We start from the raw sequence: 20,393 nt of genomic DNA, 5'->3' as shown, positions 1-20,393 counted from the left end.
CAGTCGTCCAGGTAAGGGTAATCCGGGATTGCCTCCCTGCGCAGGTGTGCCACCGCCAGTACCTTGGTGAATACCCTTGGAGCCAAGGCTATACCGAAGGGCAGCACCTTGAACTGGTAGTGCCGACTGTCCACCTTGAAACGCAAGAATCTTCTGTGTGCTGGGAACATGGAAATATGAAAATAGGCATCTTTCATATCCAATGTTGCCATGTAATCGCCCTTTTTTAGGAGGGGGGATTACCTCTTGGAGAGTAGTCATGCAAAACGTTTGGGGCTTGACATACTTGTTTGCAGGGTGCAAGTCTAATACTGGGCGCATTGTCAGATCTTTTTTTGGCACAAGGAAGTAAGTTGAATAAATACCCTTGTTTACCTGGTTGCCCGGGACGAGTTCTATCGGGTCCTTTGCTAGAAGATTGACAATCTCCTCGAGGAGAATCTTCTGGTGGTCCAAGGAATGTACTTTTTGACGTGGGGGGTGGTTTCAGGGACGCTCAAGCAGTTCTATGCAGTATCCTGCGGACACTGTGGACAGCACCGATCTGTCTGATGAGATCCCTTCCCAAGCTTGGGTGAAGTTGGAAATGCGTCCCCTTACTGGGGATGCGTGAGAAGGGACCCTGAGCGCGGCCTCACTGTTTAGCGGGAGGCATGCCGCCTCTGCTGGGGCTGTCTCTACCCTTACCACGGGCCCTCTTGTTTCCTCTGCTGTAACTCTGGGTAGACTGCTGGTTGTTACCCCCTGATGTACCCTGCCCCTGTGAATAGTTGGAGCCTCTTTGTGAATTTTGGCCGCGTGCGCGATGAAAATTACTATTGTCTCTTTGATTAGGGGGCTTGTTGGTCAACTGTCCCAGGGATTTCAGAGTCTCATACTCATCTTTGGCATTCTTTAATGTGTCCTCTACCGCTTTGCCAAACAGTAGATTAGGCTCCACCAGCATGTCAATTAAGGATGCTTGTGTCTCGGCTTTAAACTCTGACTGTCTTAACCAAGCATGGCTCTTAATGACAGTGCTCCCTGCTATTAGCCTGCCGGCGTTATCTGCAGCATCAAAGGTTGCCTTAAGGATGCAACCGGACACGGCTCTCCCCTCCGATGCAACCTGGGCCAACTGGCCCTTTAAAAGTTCCGCTGTAGAGTCGATGAGGGCAGCTACTTGCTCCCACTGGTGGCAGTTGTAACTAGCCAGCAGAGTGGTGGAGTTGGCAATCCTTGCCTGGTAAGCAGAACTGGAGGCTACCTTCCTTCCCAACCCGTAGATTTTCTTGCTCTCCTTGTCGGGGGGAGCATCAGATGATGATAGAGGCGTTCCCGCCCTCTTCCGGGGATTAGTAACTACCAAGGAGTTAGGCTTCAGTTGCCCCCTTACGTAAAGCGGGTCTGATTGGGTTGCCCTGAACAATTTCTCGATTCTGGGGTTTACTGCCCTGGTGAGGTTAGGATTGAGAAGGGAAGGATCAATTCTCCGTTGGATGGACTTGAGAATTGGAATGGCCTGAGCAATGGGTTTCTTTTCTTCTACTAGTTCCTCAGCAAAGTCCCTCATCTCCTGTGCCACCTGAGTGTCAATGCGGAAGTGTTCTGCTGCTCTAGTCAAGACCTCATTTAGGAGGGGCTGGTTGTCAACTGGAGAGTCTGTAACTTGAGGTTCTTTGCCTACAGGGGAGTCTATTCTGTAGACTTCTGGGTCATCTTCCTCCTCCTCTTGGTCCTCGTCGTCCCCATAATAGTACACCCCAGTTTGGTCGTCCAACGTTACCAAGTCTGGATCCTCATCCTGTAGTGGATCCTCACTATACTGGGTGTAAGGCTGGATGTTAAAAGGGTCTGAAGACCGACCTTGTGTTGGGGTCTTAAACCGAGGTTTCTTACCAGGGGGCTGTGAGTCCCTAGACCCTGAGGGAGTAGCACCGTCAGGGGTATAGGAGAGGAAGTGTTCTGGGTTCTTGGAGTAGAAGTCTGCTAGGGAGGACATTCTAGACATAACCCTGTCTGTATCCTCACTGGTCCATTTCTTGGAGCTGGGAATGACCCTTTCTTGAGAGGGTTCCCCTTCTATGACTTGACTGGTCCTATGTGCTTGTGCAGGGGTCTTGGCTAGCTGTTTATCAAAAGACTTAGAACTGTCTTTATGTAACTGTGGTGCAGAAGAAGGGTGAGATGGTTTCTTCTGCTGTTTCCCCCCTTCCCCATGAGTGGAAGAGTGTTTCCCTGGTGTTTTCTCCCTCTCAGAGCTTTAAGATTCGGGGGTAGTGTCCCTTTCCTTAGAGTGAGGGTGTCGAGATTTGGAAGCAGCCGCCGAACGGTCTGCTGGCGCCGACTCCTGGTGAGCGGCCTGGGGCTAGCGGTCGGCTTCGTCTTCTGACGAGTGTACCTCCATGACTTTGGTGAGTGAGGCACTTTTGGCAACTGTGGATGGTTGGTGAGTGAGGCACTTTTGGCAACTGTGGATGGTTGCCTGGTGTCGTGAGGCGATCTTGACCGAGAACGCCCAGAGGACATCGATTCGGTGGACCGCTCTTTGTGTGCCTCTTTCCGAGAACTCGACACGCGCATCGAGTCTCGGTTGGACTTCGAGTGTATAGGTGTGGAAGTGGTGTGGGTAGCGCTCGTGTCGCCGGGTGTGTTCCCCATAACTGCGCTGCCGGACAGCCTTCCGAGATCGGGGACTTGCGCTTGGCCGTCTTTCGACGCCTCGTTGCCCTCACCGTCTGAAAGTACGGCGTTGCTGCCATCACTGAAGGTGCCCTCTGCTTCCATGGCCTTGCGTTGCCTGGCGTGGTGGGCCCAACATTTGGTCGAGCGGTCCTTTAGTGTCTTAGCCTTGAACCGGTTACACGCTCTACAGCTCGCCTCAGGGTGGTCCCTCAGCAAGCAGAGGTTACAGGTGGCGTGTTTGTCAACCCAAGGATACTTGCGGTTGCACTTGGGGCAGAATTTGAAAGGGGTACCCTCCATACACACCCTGTGGCAGCGGGCTAGTGTGTGTAGGAAATATATATATATATGAGTGTAGAGTATGTTTCCCCCCCCCACTCTCCCTACTTGCAGGGCCGAGACCAGAGGTCTTCCAAGGCCCGGGCCGAGGCCAGAGGCCTTCTGATGCCCAAAGTCCGTCGTGCAGCTCTCGACGGTTGCTTCTTCTCCGGGCCGGCATCGAGCTTCGAACTTCGATGACTCGATGTGGGAGAGGAAGAAACAGGGAAAAATTATGGTATTTAGCAAAATATGGCTGAAAGCCAGTGAACTCCACGGAATGCTTCCATCAAGTATGGCGGAAAAAAACAATCTGAAGGTCCTACACGCGTGAGGGATCATGGGTACAGTTGACGTCACACTAGGGCTAGTATTATTGGCACGCCCTGTCTCGACGCCCATTTTCGAGTTTCGAAAAACAAACTGTAATACTCTGCAGCTTCCACTAGATGTCGGCCTAAGCACAGCATGTGATCTAAGCAGATTCCACAAGCCTCAGAAATATATATATATCCAACCAAATGGGTGCCAGGCTGTTAGACTGGGATGGAAGTGGAAAACAGACTACCACGCCAAAAACATGACCCATGCACACGTGGGGTAAGGTTGCAAAATGCAAAAGCACAGCAAAAATCTGTACGTTTATTAAGGCATTCATATTAGCAGACACAGGATGTTGGGACTGTTATTAAAGATCATGCCAAGTACATGATACTACGCAAAGGTAGCAAAAAATCACCACCCGTTCCACCCGTGACTCAGGCTTCCTCAGGCTATGTTACAATGTTTGTATTCATTTGCTTGATTAAATAAAGTGGTGGACATACTGACTTCCTGTTCACCCGGAGGTCACATGGTTCCAGTGTATAGGTGGAAATGGTAAAGTTGTTTCAGGTCGGCCATTTTAAGATAGCACATAAGGGGCTATATAATCATGCCAAAAGGGTAAATTGACAAGATACTCAGCAAGTGTTGACATTTTTTTGAGCAGTCTCGAACGACCACTATACATTTCTAAATTTCACAAATAATCGGCAAGTGCCTCTTTTTTACAATCATTAAATATGTTATGGGCTATTGGATAAACGAAAGTCAGTTCCATAACCAAATGCCAAGAATTGCTAAATGAGTAAGCAGGAGAACAAAAAACATGGCGGCAAGACAAAGACAGATTCAAGACACCTAAAGTGCTAGTGCATAATAAAATAACAGGAGTGCAGCAGACCTCAATGTCTTTACAAAATAGCCGCTGTATTGCAAAAATGCTTGCAAGTGCATATCAGTGAAAAAGTCTATAGATATAAAAAGCAACAGTGGTATAACTTCCATATAAAGAAACAACAAACTTGATCAATGCAACATAACAAATTTCATCAATAAATTCATCGAAAATGTATAAAAATATGTATCAAAGAAAAAGGAATTAAAAAAGTTAGCAGAATCAATATATCAGACAAGCACTATTCAGGAGACTTGTGTATTTAAAAAAAGTGTAGACTAGAAGACAATGTTCAACGGTTGCATGAAAAATATCAACATGCTGGAATAATGGCAGCATTTATTAAGGAACACATATTTCTTCACCCCCACTGAGGCCTAGAGGTTTAAGTGTCTCAAAACGAATTATGAGTTTGGCCTCTAATTGCCTTAATTTGAGTTGTCTATTGCCTCCTCGTAGATGCTTGGGAACGTGTGCTAATCCTATAAACTTCACGCAACCAACATCTTTATTATGATGTTCCAGAAAGTGGACTGCCATGGGATAGTTCAAATCGTTGTTTTGATAGCTTGGTAATGTTGTAGAATTCTAAGCTTAAGTGGGCCTATAGTAAAGCCTATGTATCTCACGCCACAGGTACATTCGATGAGATAGACAATAAATGTGGATAGACAGGTAATTCTGTGTTTAAAGGTCCATGTTTTACCCCCGGCATCTTAACATTCCTTTCTTTAAATGCAAAATTACACATTTTGCATTTACTACAAGTGTAGAAACGATTAAGATTGTTAGGGGTTTGCAACCAACGTTTCTGAATATCACATCTAGAGATCTGATTGGGTGCTAGTGCTAGTATGGAGGTCAGAGAGGGTGACTTGGAGAAAGTGAACATAGGATGACTGGGGAGTGCCTGTTGGAGATCGATCTCTATCTGTCAATAGAACTTGCCCATGCTTTTTAAGGATGGATCTGATATTACCTGATTGCTGGTTAAAGGTTGTGATAAACCTTATATCCACAGAGCTGGTCGATTTCTGGATCGTAGAACTATTCAAAAGCTCTCTTCTGTTTTTAGATCTAGCCTTAACAAAAGCATTCATGACTTCCAAGGAGGGGTAGGCACGTTGTAAAAATCTTTCTCGTATGTTAGCAGATTCTTTCAGAAAGTATTCTTCTGTAGAGCAATTGCAGTGTGCTCTTAAGAATTCCCCTTAGGGTGTATATTTAATCAAAAGAGCAGGGTGATGACTGGCTGCACTGGTGGGTTTTCTGTAAAGATCAGAGGTAAATTGATCCTTCACCATTTTAAAGTTAATATCTATGAAGGTTAACACTGTGATATCTGTGACCATAGTCAGTTATAAATTCATTACATTGTTGTTTAAACAGGTGACATACCTGGCAAGTTTTCCATAAGGACCATTCCAAATTAAAAAGAAATTATCAATAAATCTGTATCATACAACATCGTTTTCAACAAAATCATAAAATTCTTAACTCCAGGCTACAGTCGGTTCCCACCAGCCCATGTATAAATTAGCATAAGTACGAGCCATACAAGATCTCATGGCAGTACCTCGGATTTGTCTGTAGTGTGTCTTATCAAAACTGAAAAAAATTGTGTTCGAAACAAAACTTAAGCATGGAAAAAGCATTTCATTTTGTTGTTTAAAACTGATCGAACTGGCCACCAGGCGGCGCATGGATGGACGCTTCCTCCATGTGAGCTCCATCTTAGGGCCCGGAAAGCGGCTTGAGCCCCGGCCAACTGGCCCCCCCCACCAAAGAAAACTAGTGATTTCTTTATATGAAGGTGGCCCCAGCCAAATGAGAAAAAACCTGACGTGAATCGTCTGAGGATTTGTTGAGATGAATGACCCTGAATGTTTGCCGGCTGACTACGCAGCAGGCACGGAGCCCCTTAGCGAGGACTACGTTTCAGCTGAGGAGTCGGGGAAGTCCACAATGCTGAGGCGGGCTATCCAGCTGCATCAGTGCCCTTTCAGAGAACGATCTCTCGCTCGTCGAAGGAGAGAGAGAGGCCTCCCCTCTCCAGATCTGGAGCGAGAGGTAGACTGGCACCCAAACCAACAGCAGGATGACATCTGAACTCCCGAAAGGTGAGCCCCCCGGCAACGTCGTGTCCCCTGTCCCTGCAGCGGACCCGTTTCCCCTCCGCCCACTGCTATATCCAGCACCTAACTGTTGACCAAGCCCCCAGACTACAGCCCTTAGTGATGCAGGCGTTTCTCCTGCATGGTCTTCAGAAAAGCAGAGCATTCCGGGGCCTCGGAAATCTTGGCAGACACTTCTGGCGAACTGCGTACCGTGTTCATAACGCTCAGCGGCGCATGAACTCTTCCCCTATTGGGAACAGGGTCCCGGCACCTATGTGAACTCCTTCACAGTTCCACGCCCCGGATGCCACACGACCCAGTCTGCCCAGTGGCTGCTCCCCTTAATAGACACCCCAGACTCACAATATGCACCCACACACAGCAGAAGGTCAAACGGACCAAAAGTCTTATGCACGGCGAGGAGGAGCAAAACAAACCAAGGAAGTTAAGTCCCCTCGGCCATCCACGCTGAAGAGCGAGATCTCAGATACGAACCAGAAACCACACGTTCAGCACGTTCACTGGACATTGTGGCAGTGAGGTTTGGACCCTGGACCATAAAAATACTCAGGTAGGGACGTGATTCTCCAGTTTTAAGCTGAGTAGCCTGGCCCGTGGTTAACACAGAGGCTCCTCCCAACCTACGATATGCCACAATATGACCAGCACCACTCGCTATGCACACTGCGTACTGGAGGATGCATGCAGGCTACAGGAAGAGATTTATAAACAATACACAGCAAAAGTGCTACACCGGACGCATGAGTAGTATTGGATCCCCTATTTGTGGTAATCAGTCTGATACAGCTACTCATCCTGGAATCACTTGGAAGGCATCCAAGATCACGGTGGAACCCGCACCAATGCCTTACCTCCTCTGAAGCACCGGCTGTCTTGCGTTCAGGAGTGTGGTGATATGAAGAAGCAGGCATTCGAGATCCCCGGTGCATGCACAGGCAGGACATGGGAAGTACTGAAGGAAGACTCCTGTGCACCTCGATACCTCACTGATCAATACGATACATTAGAGACTTACAATAAGCAGATCTATGTAGCAAATACCACTTTCTGTGAGGTACGGCTCAGTCCCTATGGTTGTAGGGGGCCCAGAGGTGCCACAGGGTCACTAAGGGAGAGCAATACGGAGTTCCAGAAGGAGGGGGTGACACCCATATTAAGCTCCACCTAATCCAGCACCCATCACCAAAAGATGTTTGAGGGTTGGGCCCCTGTCTAACAGGACGGGTGCCCTCCCCAAATCCACACCATCGTTCCATCCATGAGCCCGCTGCTCCCTTCCCAAGGGTGGAACACTTTCCAGGAACTATCGAAGTTGACACTCCTTCCTCGCTGGAGGGGGGTCCACTCTGAAAGACTACCCAGACCACTGCAACACTAGCTTTCCCTCCAAATGTGGAACACTTAAAAGGCCCAGATTCCTCTGCTATCCTGGGCCCCCGCCCGCCATAGAGAAGGTTGGGCCCCCATTTTTGGGGTGTGTGCCCTCTTCTACATCTGGAGGGATCTCGTCGTCCTCCCGTCTAAGAAGTCCCTTTGGGAGAGCCACCCGTAACACTCAAAGCCCACAGAAGTATTATATATAGCGAGCGCATGGAGATTAGGGAGAGACCCGCACCATACAGATTCTCTCCTTACTACACACACAAGTATCTATTCAAGCTCTGAAATGACAACCCCAGGTGCGCAAGCAGCCGTTATAAAGGCTGATATTGTGGATCTCTTGAATGAAATGAAGAGCATGAGAGCCGATATAGGCGGGAAAGTCGATAAGATGATACCAACAATAGACAAAATAGAAGAAAGACTTGATGAGGTTGAGAATAACCAGTCCTCTCTTGGCACGCTAGAATCTCAAATGGACCAGAGAATTGCAGACATTGAAGACAGGGAAGAAGAATTCCGCCTAAAAATGGATGACCTCGAGAACCGCGAGCGACAGAACAACATAGGCATTTTCAGCATTCCAGAAAAGGATGGGGAAACCGACCTACACCTAAAGAGGACCATATATACACTTATGAAACTCTTGTTTGAGAATGAATCTATTGACAAGCCCAAAATTGATTGCATACATAGAGCTGGCGGAGCTACAGGTGGCCCAAAGACGGTTCTGGTGCGGTTCCACAATTACCCAGATAAAGCCAGGGCCCTGGAGAAGGCCAAACGTGGCGCACCGATCTCCCTGGAAATAGCGAGGGTGTTCATCTACTAAGACTTGTCCACTCTTACATTGGCCATGAGGAGAAAGTGTATCCCGCTGACTAAATGGTTAAAGGAGAAGAGAGTTCGATATCGCTGGTGCTATCCCTTCTCGCTAACATTGTAATGGGAAGGGAATACGATAAGACTCAAGTTGAAGAGAGACATACAGAGCTACATGTCGGATCTGCTTGGTGTTCAGGGAGAGGACGCAAACCAAGAAGGAAGAAGAGCAGACGACAGGCATATTAAAGGCCTGAGGCAGAGGCGAACACCTGGATCAAGAAAATTTAGGAGGATGAATGCATCGCCGGACATGGAGCACTGAATACAACAGCAAGACCCCCCTAAATTCCCAACCCGGAAACTTGGGCCAGCGGGAAGATCGCTCATTTTGAATCACCAATCAGCACAAGCAGGATGACAGTGGACGGTAACACATGGAGTGACTTCAAGAGAACACTATGGTAATTTGAGCGCATCAAGCGCAAGGACCTGTGCACACTGACTGATGTTTGCAAAGCGCCAGACGAGCCCCGGGACGCAGACATGAGACACTGGATGAGGTGCATCCGGTCGTCCGGAGTGTCTGCATTGCAACTGGGAGAGTACTAACAACGGATACTTGCAGATCTGTGTGACTCCTTCAGGAGAACATGATACAGAGGATGGAGTGGGCGCGCTCATACCGGAACCTTTTGAGCTGATGGTGACAATTTTTCTAACAGTCTTGGTATACTCCGAGATTGCTGATTAAACTGGTTTCTTTTCTGATGTGGAGGGAGATGGGGTGGAGAAAAGGAGGGAGGGGGGGTGGAGAAAAGGAGGGAAAAATAGAAAAATTGCTGAGACCCAAGGTTAGGTGGAATTATACGAGTTTGGGCCGAATGATGCACGCTAAGGGTCATGATCTTGAAGGACATGCAAACCCGCCCGGGTCGCAATCCATGGGGCTAAGGGTGGGGCATTTTGTAATAGACTCGTTTTGTTGTGAGGTTACTAAAGGGGGTGGGGTAAAAAAGTTGGGGCTCAAGGTTAAGTTGAACATTAAGAGATGGGGCCGGAAGAAATACAGTACCCACTGGTGGTCAGAGACCGGCCAGGCACTGATGACCCGGTTGGATCGGACGCTAATAGGGAGAGGTGGGAGGAGGGGAAAATTGAGGGGGGGGAGGAGGGAACTGGAACATGCCTCCTCAGAAGTGGTTTGTGGGCGATGAGGAACACTGAAAGTGACAGCGACATGCGTTTATTTTGTGAATGGTACACGCAGGAGATAAGAAATGGCAACAACACTTGAATTCTTGAGGGAAGGACCTTTCAGGGTAGGTACACTCAATGTAAAGGGCCTCTCATTGTGGTGGGAAAGGTATGCAATAGAATGGGCACATTTGTGACGCTCTACGCTCCAAATGTGAGGCAATCTAGATTCCTACAGCGTACAGTTCCAATATTGGAGGCCACGGGTCACATAATACTAGGGGGGGGACCTTAACTTATGGGCAGACCCCATGTTGGACAGAAGGTCCGGCAATCCAGAATCACGCGAACCTGTAGATGGTGGCCGAGCAGAGGTGGTGGATATGGTGTGGACAAATGGCCTATAGGACATTTGGTGAATGTTTCACCCTAATGAGCTGGGATACACCTTTTATTCTGCACCCCACTCCACGTTCACCAGAATCTATACCTCTCCGAAGCGGTGGGACAAGTGGCGATTGCTTCTTAGATAGTACCAATCTCATGGTCCAATCACGACATGGACACTGTCGATATTAACTTGCTAACTCTACCACATAAGGGGGTGAAATGGCAATTTAATGAAACTCTCTGGAATGATCATGTCTTCCGTGAGGAGATGAAGAATGGGATAAAGGAATACTTTGAATTCAACGATACAGGGGAAGTGCCCAAGAGGGTGGTGTGGGAGGCTGGTAAGGCGACATGGAGGGGGATACTGATTAGGGAAGGTGCGAGGAAAAAACGGGAAAGGGTGCTAAATGAGACTGGGTTAAGGGAGAGGATCACACAATTGGTTACCGCCGCCCGCAACTCCAGTGAGGAACGTGCAGAGAGCATAGCTGAGGCTAGACAGGAAAGAGAGGAGCTCCGACTCTTGAAGGAGGCCCAGGTTATTCGCAAACTGCAGTTCCTTTTATTATGAAAGGGAGACAAAGCGAATGCCCTACTCGCTGCTAGACTACGAGGCCAATGTGCAGAACGATCGATTGTTAGCATATAGGGGGAGAGGGGCGCGTTAACAGACTCGAAGAATGTTCTGGAAGTGTTCACACAGTTCTATGAGACTTAATACAAATCTGAAACGGAACAGGAACAAATGGTAATAGAATAATATTTACAAGGGGTGGACATGCCACGGCTTTCCCATGATGATATGGAATTACTAGATACTCCAATTACAGACAATGAGATCAAAAAAGGCGATAAAGAGACTACCGCTTCGGAAAGCGCCTGGGAATGACGGATATACAGCCGGATTTTACAAGACATTTATATCTTCTCTCCTCCCCTTCATGGTAGATTTATTTAATGACCTCCTACTAACGAGAGTAGCCCCAGACTCGTTCTCCGAGGCACTCATCACAGTAATTCCCAAGGAAGGTAGAAACCCTCATCAGTGCAGGTCCTACTGCCCGATCTCATTATTAAACATTGACGCCAAAATCTATATGCGAGTGCTGGCAGCCAGACTCGAGGTTCACATGCCCCGATTAATACACTCTGACCAGGTTGGATTCATTTTGGGAAGGCAGGGAGCTGACACCATGCGCAAGACGCTACATTTATTCCATGAATCTGAGAAAATGGCGGGGGTTTCCGCTCTCTTATCAGTGGACGAGGAAAAAAAGTTCAACAGGGTGGAGTGGGGCTTCTTAGAAACACTGCTAGAAAAAGTGGGCCTGGGGCCTATATTTAGGAAAAGGGTTGAAGCGGTTTACACATCTCCCAAAGCATCAGTAGTAGCCAACGCTGAGTACTCAAATTGGTTCCGACTGGAAAGAGGTACAAGACAGGGCTGCCCCCTCTCAGCGATATTGTATGCACTTTCCCTGGAGCTCCTCGCTCAGGCGCTTAAAATGGATCAGCAGGTTGAGGGCCTGCAGTTGAAGGGGAAGGAATACAAGGTCGCCCTTTATGCTGATGATATCCTCTTGCATATAAAGAACCCGATGACATTGATACCAAGGGCTATACGACTAATAGAGTTATGGAGCACTTTCAGGTTTTAAAATTAATAGATCCAAATCAATACTATTCCCATTGCAAGATCCTACCCCTGAAACCACGAATACATTAGCCACTCTCAGTCTTGAAATTGGTGGCACCACCCTTCAATATCTAGGAATAAATCTGACACAGGATCTGAATACAATATATGAAGCCAATTACCCCAGTCTCATAGGCAACTTTCATGCAGATTTAAACAGGTGGCAGAACCTCACAAACTCATATATGGGAAAGCTCAACGCGGTTGAGATGGTGTGTCTCCCGATATTGCTTTACCCATTTCAAATGCTTCGCCTGCGACTCCGGGAGACATTCTTCAGAGAAACTAAAAGGGTCATTCTAAGATTCCTGTGGCAGGGGAAAAAGGCAAGGATAGCCTACGATACTCTTGTCCTACCCAACGAGAAGGGAGGAGTAGGCCTCCTCGACCTCAAAAAATAATATCAAGCTGTCCAGTCAAGGGTCATGGTCCCCCATTTGAGAGGGCAAACAGACTTGCAGTCGGTACACCTCGATAACCATAATCTGGCACCAGCCACCGTCTCGGAGTGGCTATGGGTCTCGAGAGATAAATTGCTCAGAAGACTCTGGAATCACTGATACTGAGCACGCTATGGGAGATCTGGGGAGAAGGGGTGGATATGCGAGGAATAACCACATGGCCATCCCCACTGAGCCACATATGGGATCCTGAAATCCGTGATGAGATTCCAAACCTCAATCGGTTCCAGGAATGGTTCAAAGCAGGCCTCCAAAGGGTGGGACAGCTTTGGAGGGGGGGAAGCTTCCTTACAACCACTGAACTCGATGAGTCTCTAGGAATACGACCAATATCAGTCTTTTCCTTCTTGCAGCTTAAGGGGGTACTCAAGAGGAACGAATGGAAGGAGAGGATACAGAGAGACCTTACCCCTTTTGAGAGATTACTTGATTTGATGACAGAAACCAAAAACTTGATCTCTGCCATGTATAGAAAATTGATAGAGGCTGGGAAGGGGTCTACAAATCAACTGAGAGAAAGGTGGGAACGGAACTTGAACATGGAACTTGAAGATCTGTAGAGGGGCCTTGCAGATATCTATAGCTGCTTAATACAAACTGCACGCCATCAAACTCCTCCACAGGTGGCAATATGACTCTAATAGGATATCCCAAATGTTCCAATTGGCTAGTCCCATGTGCTGGCGACAATGTGGGGAGAAGGCCAATTACTGGCATATGTGGTGGGGGTGCCCACGGGTGAAAGTGTACTGGGATGAGGTGCTGAGCTGGGTTAAGCAGATTGATGGCATATCCCGAGAGGCAACACCCCTTTTAATCCTATTCGGCCTAGAAGAGTGTGAAGGCGAACTGAGGAGGTTAACAGGAAAAGCAGTCCTGCTCCTTCTGGCGGTGAGAGCCTGTTTGGTGATTAGGGGGAAAGCTGAATTCCCCCCGAACAAGAAAGAATGGGTCACGGTTTCCACAAGTATTTGCATAATGGAGAGAATCACAGCATCCCTCCACGGGAAGGCTGCGCAATATGTAACGCTGTGGAATGACTTTGTGAATGAGCATATTGTCACCACCTCACGTGAATCATCAGAGGGGGGAATGACAGTCGGACCAACTTTGTGTGTATCTTACAAATGCTCTGTAAGGATCATAGTGGAAAGAGTTACGCTTGAAAGCAGTCAGAGAATGTTGCCATTTTCATTACAACTACATAATTGTCAATTACTGTCTACGAAAGTGATTTACTATAAGCCATGTGCACTAGTATTGAGGACACGAACAAAGAAAATAACTAATTGATGTGAGAAGACAATGTTCCAGGGGAGGGGGAAAATAAACATTTGGTTTATGATCCTATGCTCTTATGTTGAATGGATGGGAGGGGTGGGAAACAGGTGTTCAATTTCAGTATGTCTAAACTGAAATATAAATGTTGTGTATTGGGTTGTGTATTGGCGTGTCATTCTTTTTTTACTTTCATCGCCATCTGCCGATGTGAAGAGCTTTTCTTCCATGGCCTCAATTTCTTGGATCAGTTTGGTATTGCACATTTAACCAGACTTGCCATCATCCTGACGGAGCAGGTGTTGGTGTACTTTTTTTGTTCACTGATGCATCTAGGCCAGGTGTTTTTCTTCACTGACCTTCAGAATATTAAAATAATTGAAAATGTCATACATTTGGAAAAAGAAGCCCCCTCCCCCCTCGGGTTGCGATAAAGACACTAATACAGCCCACTAGACAAGGAGGGTTGGGTCTACCGGATCTTCAGGCATACTACAAGGCAGCCCAAATTAGAATTATGAAAGACTGGTTCACCCCAGACTCAGGGAAGTTATGGCGCTGAATGGATCAGGCAGTGGTAGGCGTTTAAAGGCCATGGCCATTGGTCCGGCAGTGTTTTAAAATATACAGCAGGCAAAAGAAACATATTGAGAGGACATGTACTGTGGACACGTCCGAAGGCCGTGGCTACTGCCAAAGGCCATTGCTAGAGGCCCGGTAGTGTTTTACAGTGGCTACGACCAAAGGAAATGCTCACTGGCCAGGGCCAGAGGGTCAGAGATCCTGGCTAGTGGGCCCAAAAGACATGTATAGTGGCCATGACCAAAGGCTGTAGCTGTCTTGTGGGTACAAAAGACAAATATTGTTGGTACATGTACAATGGACACAGCTGAAGGCTGTGGCCAATGGCCATAGCCAAAGGCCATGGCTAGTGGCCTGTAAAAAACACAATGGCATAACAAAACCCTTGAAATTCACTGAAGAAACCTTAGTTAAGGTGCAGTTAATTTGCACAGATTTAACACAACAAAACCCTTGAAATTCAGTGGATGTGTGAAGTCATGACCAGCTTAACTCGGCTCATTCCCGTTGCAAAGCCCATGAGAACATACATAGTATAAGAGAAGGGATTCACAATGACATACAACATGGTATTATGGGGACATAGCATTATGGGGACATCAACAGGAGGGTGCAGAGTTAAGCTGGTCATGACTTCCTGCATTGCCTGAATTTCAAAGCGTTTGTTGCTTTCAATCTATGCAATTTAACTGCACCTTCACAACGTTTTTTCAGTGAATAAATATATACACACAAACACACACACACACACATCCACAACATCTCCATTGGCCCCCTGTTGAGCAAAGGATAAGGTTCAAAGCATTCTGCATTGTGCACAAAGCCGTTTATGGACTTGGTGCTGAATTTCTCCAGAATAAATATGGTTTGTATGTTCCGTCCAGGCCTCTCCGCTCTCAGGAGCTGAAGACCATACAGCCCCTGAGGGTTAGGCATGCGCGTATGAGGGGGCGAGCCTTCTCAGTGGCTGCGGCAAAAGCCTGGAATCAGCTTACTTTTCTTCTGCACAGCACTGAATCCCATCTGTATTTCACTGTGCACTAAAGACATTTTTGTTTTGATTTTCGTGTGATGGGACGGTCTTCCTCTGGGTAGTGCCAAGATGCCTTCAGGCTTATGCTGCGCTCTATACATTTCTTTAAGATAAGATAAGACATACCCATTTGTTCTCTCTCCCAATGATAAATATACCAACCATTGTACTTTGACGAACAAATCAAGTAATACATAATAAATCTTGTGCTCTCAAAGTAGAAAAGTGAAATGACATCTAAATAGGGTGGTTAGATTAAATATATATTCAATTTTTAAAATGTTGTTTCTCTTAACCTCCTTCCTTCCCCTATGCCCTCCTTCCTCTCAATCTTGCCCTTTGCAACATTCCTCTCATTGTTCTTTACTCATTTCTCCAACTCTCTCTCCCCACCCTTCTCCACTGTCTTCTTTTGCCTGCTCCTTTTACCTCCACCTCATTGACTTGCCCCTGCACCTTCGCTCAATTGACCATCCCCTTTACATCCTAGGTTATTGGGGAATTGGGCTAATGCATCAGACTCGAAAGAGCTGGTTCCTGTTCTCTGCATCTGTTTCTGATTAGTTGATGGTCGGCACTTCAACCTCCCACGTTTACCTGCTAACAAATGCATGGCTTATTGTTGGCTGCATCACTGCTGGCTGAGTCTATAACTCTGGGATCAGCCATCTTGGGATCAGGCAACTCTGTCATGGCTTCCCTATGCCGTTGTGTGTGGGGACATTGAAATAAGCTCAAACAATGCAGTAATCGAATTTCAGAGTCTGGTCAGCAGGGATTAACTTGCTCCACAGATTCCATTTTCCTTGGACATTTGTCTTTCATTAGCAGAGTCTGAGTCAATGTTTGTTTTTGTTCATCACACTTGTCATTTTCCCCATCGTCTTCTGGCAAAATGTCAGCTCATGGCTTATTCAGGAGTATGGATTTTCTAAACACAATTCTTGGCTGAGCTTTGCAGTCTCCCTATCGGATTGTTTTCTTGCATTCCTTCTCCATGGTCCTCTATTTATTGCTCGTTCATTTGCACCTTAGACATCCTGTTTCTTTGGGTTGAACATCTTGCATCATATCCAGCAATTCTGTGAGAAATCTGGGGGTGTTCTCACTCCTATTCCCCATGGATTCACTGCGCAGGTGGCTATGGAACGGCCATCGATATTCGATCCTGACCCAGAGGGTGGACAAGCGAGGAAGGATCACCTGGGTGGAGGGTCTTTGGGGACTGGGAGTAGGATGCCCTTTAGAGAGACATGGTATCGCCCTTTTTTCTATTAATGACCAACCCAACCCTTACCCCACCTTCATGGGGTATTATGAGTCAACTCCCCTGACTTCCTCATATATAACTACTAAAAGTAATGGGACAAAGAAGAGGCAATAAGGAGTAATGAAGACTACATGATTTACCACTCTGGTACTGGGACGAGGAAGAGGCCTGCTGAGAGTAGCAGAGGTCAGGCATGTCCCCATAATAGGTATTCTTATAAATGATCGAATATAAAAAAATCACAAGAAGAAATGACCAAATTGTTTTACCTATATTTTTCGACATTTTGGGTCATTTTTGTTAAAATATAGGCGTGGGGGGGCATGGGTATTAGTTAAGGTAGGGCGGTGAAGTGGTTGTGGGGATGGGGCTTCCCCCGCATTATTCGAAAAAAACAATTCTGTCATTTCTCCTATGTGCACGGAGGCTGACCCTTTTTCTGGTGTTTGAAGTGCTTGTTCTCCTGGGGAAAGAAGTCGACCCAGGAGTGCTTGAGGGGCAGGAGGTAGATCCTTGAAGCGGAGAGATCTGCGCTGTGGGAACCCACAACAAAGCAACCAGTGAGTTTGTATGAAAGCAGAAACCTGGTATGCAAGTGTTTGATTTTATGCACAAGGATATTTTGTATCAGAGTGGTCGCATGAATGAGACTCGTTTTCGAAGGTCTCCGATCCAAATCCTTGCTAACCAGCAAACAATGGAGCTTTTAAACCGTTGAACAATTGAGAATACTTTGTTACGGAGTGATCGCGTGTACATGAAAGCACATTTTCTAAAGTATCCTAGTGCTGGGCACATTTAAAGGCAAACTACAAAGGCATATTACAAAGAAATGAACTGAATGTAACAACAAAATGAACTAGATGAAAACCGACAATTATTGAATGCCGAACCGAATGCAAAGCTTAACAAATATATCTTCATCATATTTGAATACTGCACTGAAAGAAAACTGTTACCTATGAAGATTAGAAAGGAACAAAGCTTTACAATTTAAATAAAACCACTGTGTGCTAAGCTCAAAAGTGCATGCAACTTTAAATGCAAGTAAAGTTTATATATGTTGAATCTACAAATGAATCAAACCTTGAATTAAAGAAACCAATACATATTGAACAATACAGTGAATATAACTTTAACAATGCAAGTGAACGCAATGTATGTTGGACTCCAAAGTGAAGGGAACTTTGGAGAGGAACTTTAACAAATGAACCAAAACTAACTGCAATTTTCAGCCAAGTCATTTTTGTTGCACAAAGACTAACCATATGCAGAGGGTGCAAGTGTGGGGCAGAATTTTTTCACGAAAACTGGGAAATACCATTATATCAATATATCATTGAAAGTGCATTTTGGGGAAGGGAACCGTGAAGTTTGAACTACTTATTGACTTGAGGGCATAGCCTCAAGAAATTTTATGTTTTGAACTATGATTTCGAACTTGGGGGAGGTAATCCAGAGTACTGGTTAATTCCATATCATCCTGAACTTAAGGCAACCATGAGACTTTTGTTGGAACTGCTTTGTACTAGCGGAAGGGAGCTGAAACAAAGCTGCAAGCTGGACAGATCCCTGAACTTTGTGTTGAACACTGTTCTGTTGGTTGCTGACATCTCTACATGTTGTATAGATTAGTTGTGAGGGCAAGTATAGGTTATGGAGACAGACAGATTTCTAAGTTGAACTCTTGAACTTTGACTTCGCTTAGTTTTGTTTGATCGGGATATCCCACCATAGTATAGGCCAAGATGGGCGTTTTTCCATCCTGACTTTTAAGTTAATAAAGTTTTATTGTTAATTCAGAATCTGTTGTCTGTGTCTTAGTCCAAGATGCCTTCACAGTTCCCACACCTTCAATGGGTTGTTGGGGAAATGAGTTTGCCCTTGTGGAGCACCTCGACTTTTGGGGGGCAAATGAGCATCTACTTCGGTTGGAAGGCGCACAGCTTTCTTCTTTCTTCATCAAATGTTCAACATTTTGGAGAAACACCTGGGTGTAGTCTGGAAAGAAATGTATCTTCAATGAGTATTGAGTTATTGGGGCAAGTCTGTCTCCCTAAGAATTCCAGTAGTTTAATAAGTGTGCATTAATGGACAGTGGATAAATGTACCTCTGTAGCACAGAGATAGGAGACTGCTTCTTCTTAATAAAAACTTGGATCCATGTGTCCACATAGTTTTCTCTGTGCATACCTTCATGTCCCATTCTCTATACTTTATTGATTTGCCCATTTGACTACCTTTCTGTCCTTTCCTATTGGCAAGGCCCCCCAGTTTGCTCTGAATTCATTCTGCAGGCCATTTCTTCTCCTACTAATGGTGATCTTCACCCAAGTCCTACAAGCGGGCTGCCATCTGCTCCCACATCCTTGCATGTCTTGCTCAAAACCAGGGTCAAACTTCTTTTGCCATCATAGGAGGTACAGGAAAGTGGCATATATACTGTCACCAGAGAGTTATGTGGCAGCCTGTCGCTCTTGGCTAGCAGTCCGGGTTAGCTGTTCTCTGGGCTTCCCACCGCATCAGCAACATTCTGTGGACACCCACACTCTGGTAGCTTCCCACTAGCACCCTTCGATTCTCTAGCAGTCTCTCTGCTGTTGGTCCTCAGGTTATATCAGCAATGCACTGTGCAAACCTTTTGCAGGACTAGGACAATTTCTTTCCAGACAGAGTTCTCTGAGTGTTAATCTCGGAGCGCCCTTTTGCAGCTTCACCTTAGCTTGCTGGAAAAGCCTGACACAACTCTCCATTTGTCTTTCCTTTCTGTCCTTCCTCCTGGGTATTCCTTAGCAGGGTGTCCCGCTTCTCCTCCTGATCATGGCTAGGTGTTTTACCTTCACCAACCCTCCCTTACCCACTGCTCCACTTTGGTGGTCTTGTGCACTCTCTAGAGTTCCGCAATCGCCTTTCGCAGTTGGCCACATTCAATAGGATTTCTCTGGCTCCGCTCCAGCCTTTCAATCTTTCTCCAGCGTGGTAGGAGCAGAGTCCTACGGCAAGCATCTCCTCCTGTACCTGCCTCAGACTGTTCTTCCTCTCGCTACCTTTGCTCACTTCCAGGAGTCTTTTGGGCATCTGTCCTCTACATCCCTCTGGCTTTTCACTGAGCCACTGCACTTAGAAACACCTGTTTGCGCTAATGCAAAGGCAAATTGCACAGAACCTTAAACTTCTCAACTATCTGAAAGCTATGCTAAATATCCTCAGCATTATGAAGGTATTTACCCTCTGCAAGATATGAAGAAATGAAATTCCATCAATCCAATCCAAATACAAGGGCTTACTTTTTGTGGTGGAAAGATGTGTCCACACCTACACAGCGGATGTGTTGGATGGTCATACAAGGCTTGCAGTACCAACAAAACCCCTGGGACCCGCATTATCTTCCCTAAGGATAGGGCCAAGCTGGGCAACACAGACTGTCCCATAATTAAAAGTGCAGATGAGGGATGTATCAAGTGGTCTCATTGCCTTCAGCGCATGTAAAAGAATGCCATTTGCTCTGCAAGACCATGACCATTGTAGCCACTGCCCAGAAAAGTGACATCAAATCATTCATACAGTATAATGTATAGCGCCACAGGCTTAGCACATGCCAAGTGATGCCAGTGCCTACATCGGCCAATGTCAGCGATATGCGACAGCATTCCCCCTGGCACATTCTGTGCAATGCCATTCCCCAGGTACCAGCTACAGAACACTCTATGTCAATTTTGCAAAACTATAAAAACTCCAGTTATAATACTACAAAATGGCATTACTGTGTACAAAGAAATGTATGTTATATGATGACAAAGGATACAGGACAATTGATATCAATAATTTAGCAACATGTTTGTTTTCGAAATCAACATTGTTTGCACTCTCTCTCTGTGGCACATACAGAAAGAAGTCAAAACAGGCGGTGAGCCTGAATGGGTGAGAACTGGGCCTGCTATC

At 46.3% G+C, this 20,393-nt stretch overlaps 1 protein-coding gene across 2 annotated transcripts in view; it reads right to left on the bottom strand.

Moving 5' to 3' along the window:
- The window catches only part of ARFGEF3 (ARFGEF family member 3), a 1,236,769-nt gene that overhangs the window by 530,606 nt on the left and 685,770 nt on the right, over positions 1-20,393 (bottom strand). The window lies entirely within an intron of this gene.

The sequence above is a fragment of the Ambystoma mexicanum genome, chromosome 4q (assembly GCF_040938575.1).
Source record: "Ambystoma mexicanum isolate Mex_15411 chromosome 4q, UKY_AmexF1_1, whole genome shotgun sequence".
Taxonomy (NCBI): domain Eukaryota; kingdom Metazoa; phylum Chordata; class Amphibia; order Caudata; family Ambystomatidae; genus Ambystoma; species Ambystoma mexicanum.
Note: the sequence above shows the minus strand (reverse complement) of the source record. Positions and strands in the feature narration are given on the sequence as shown.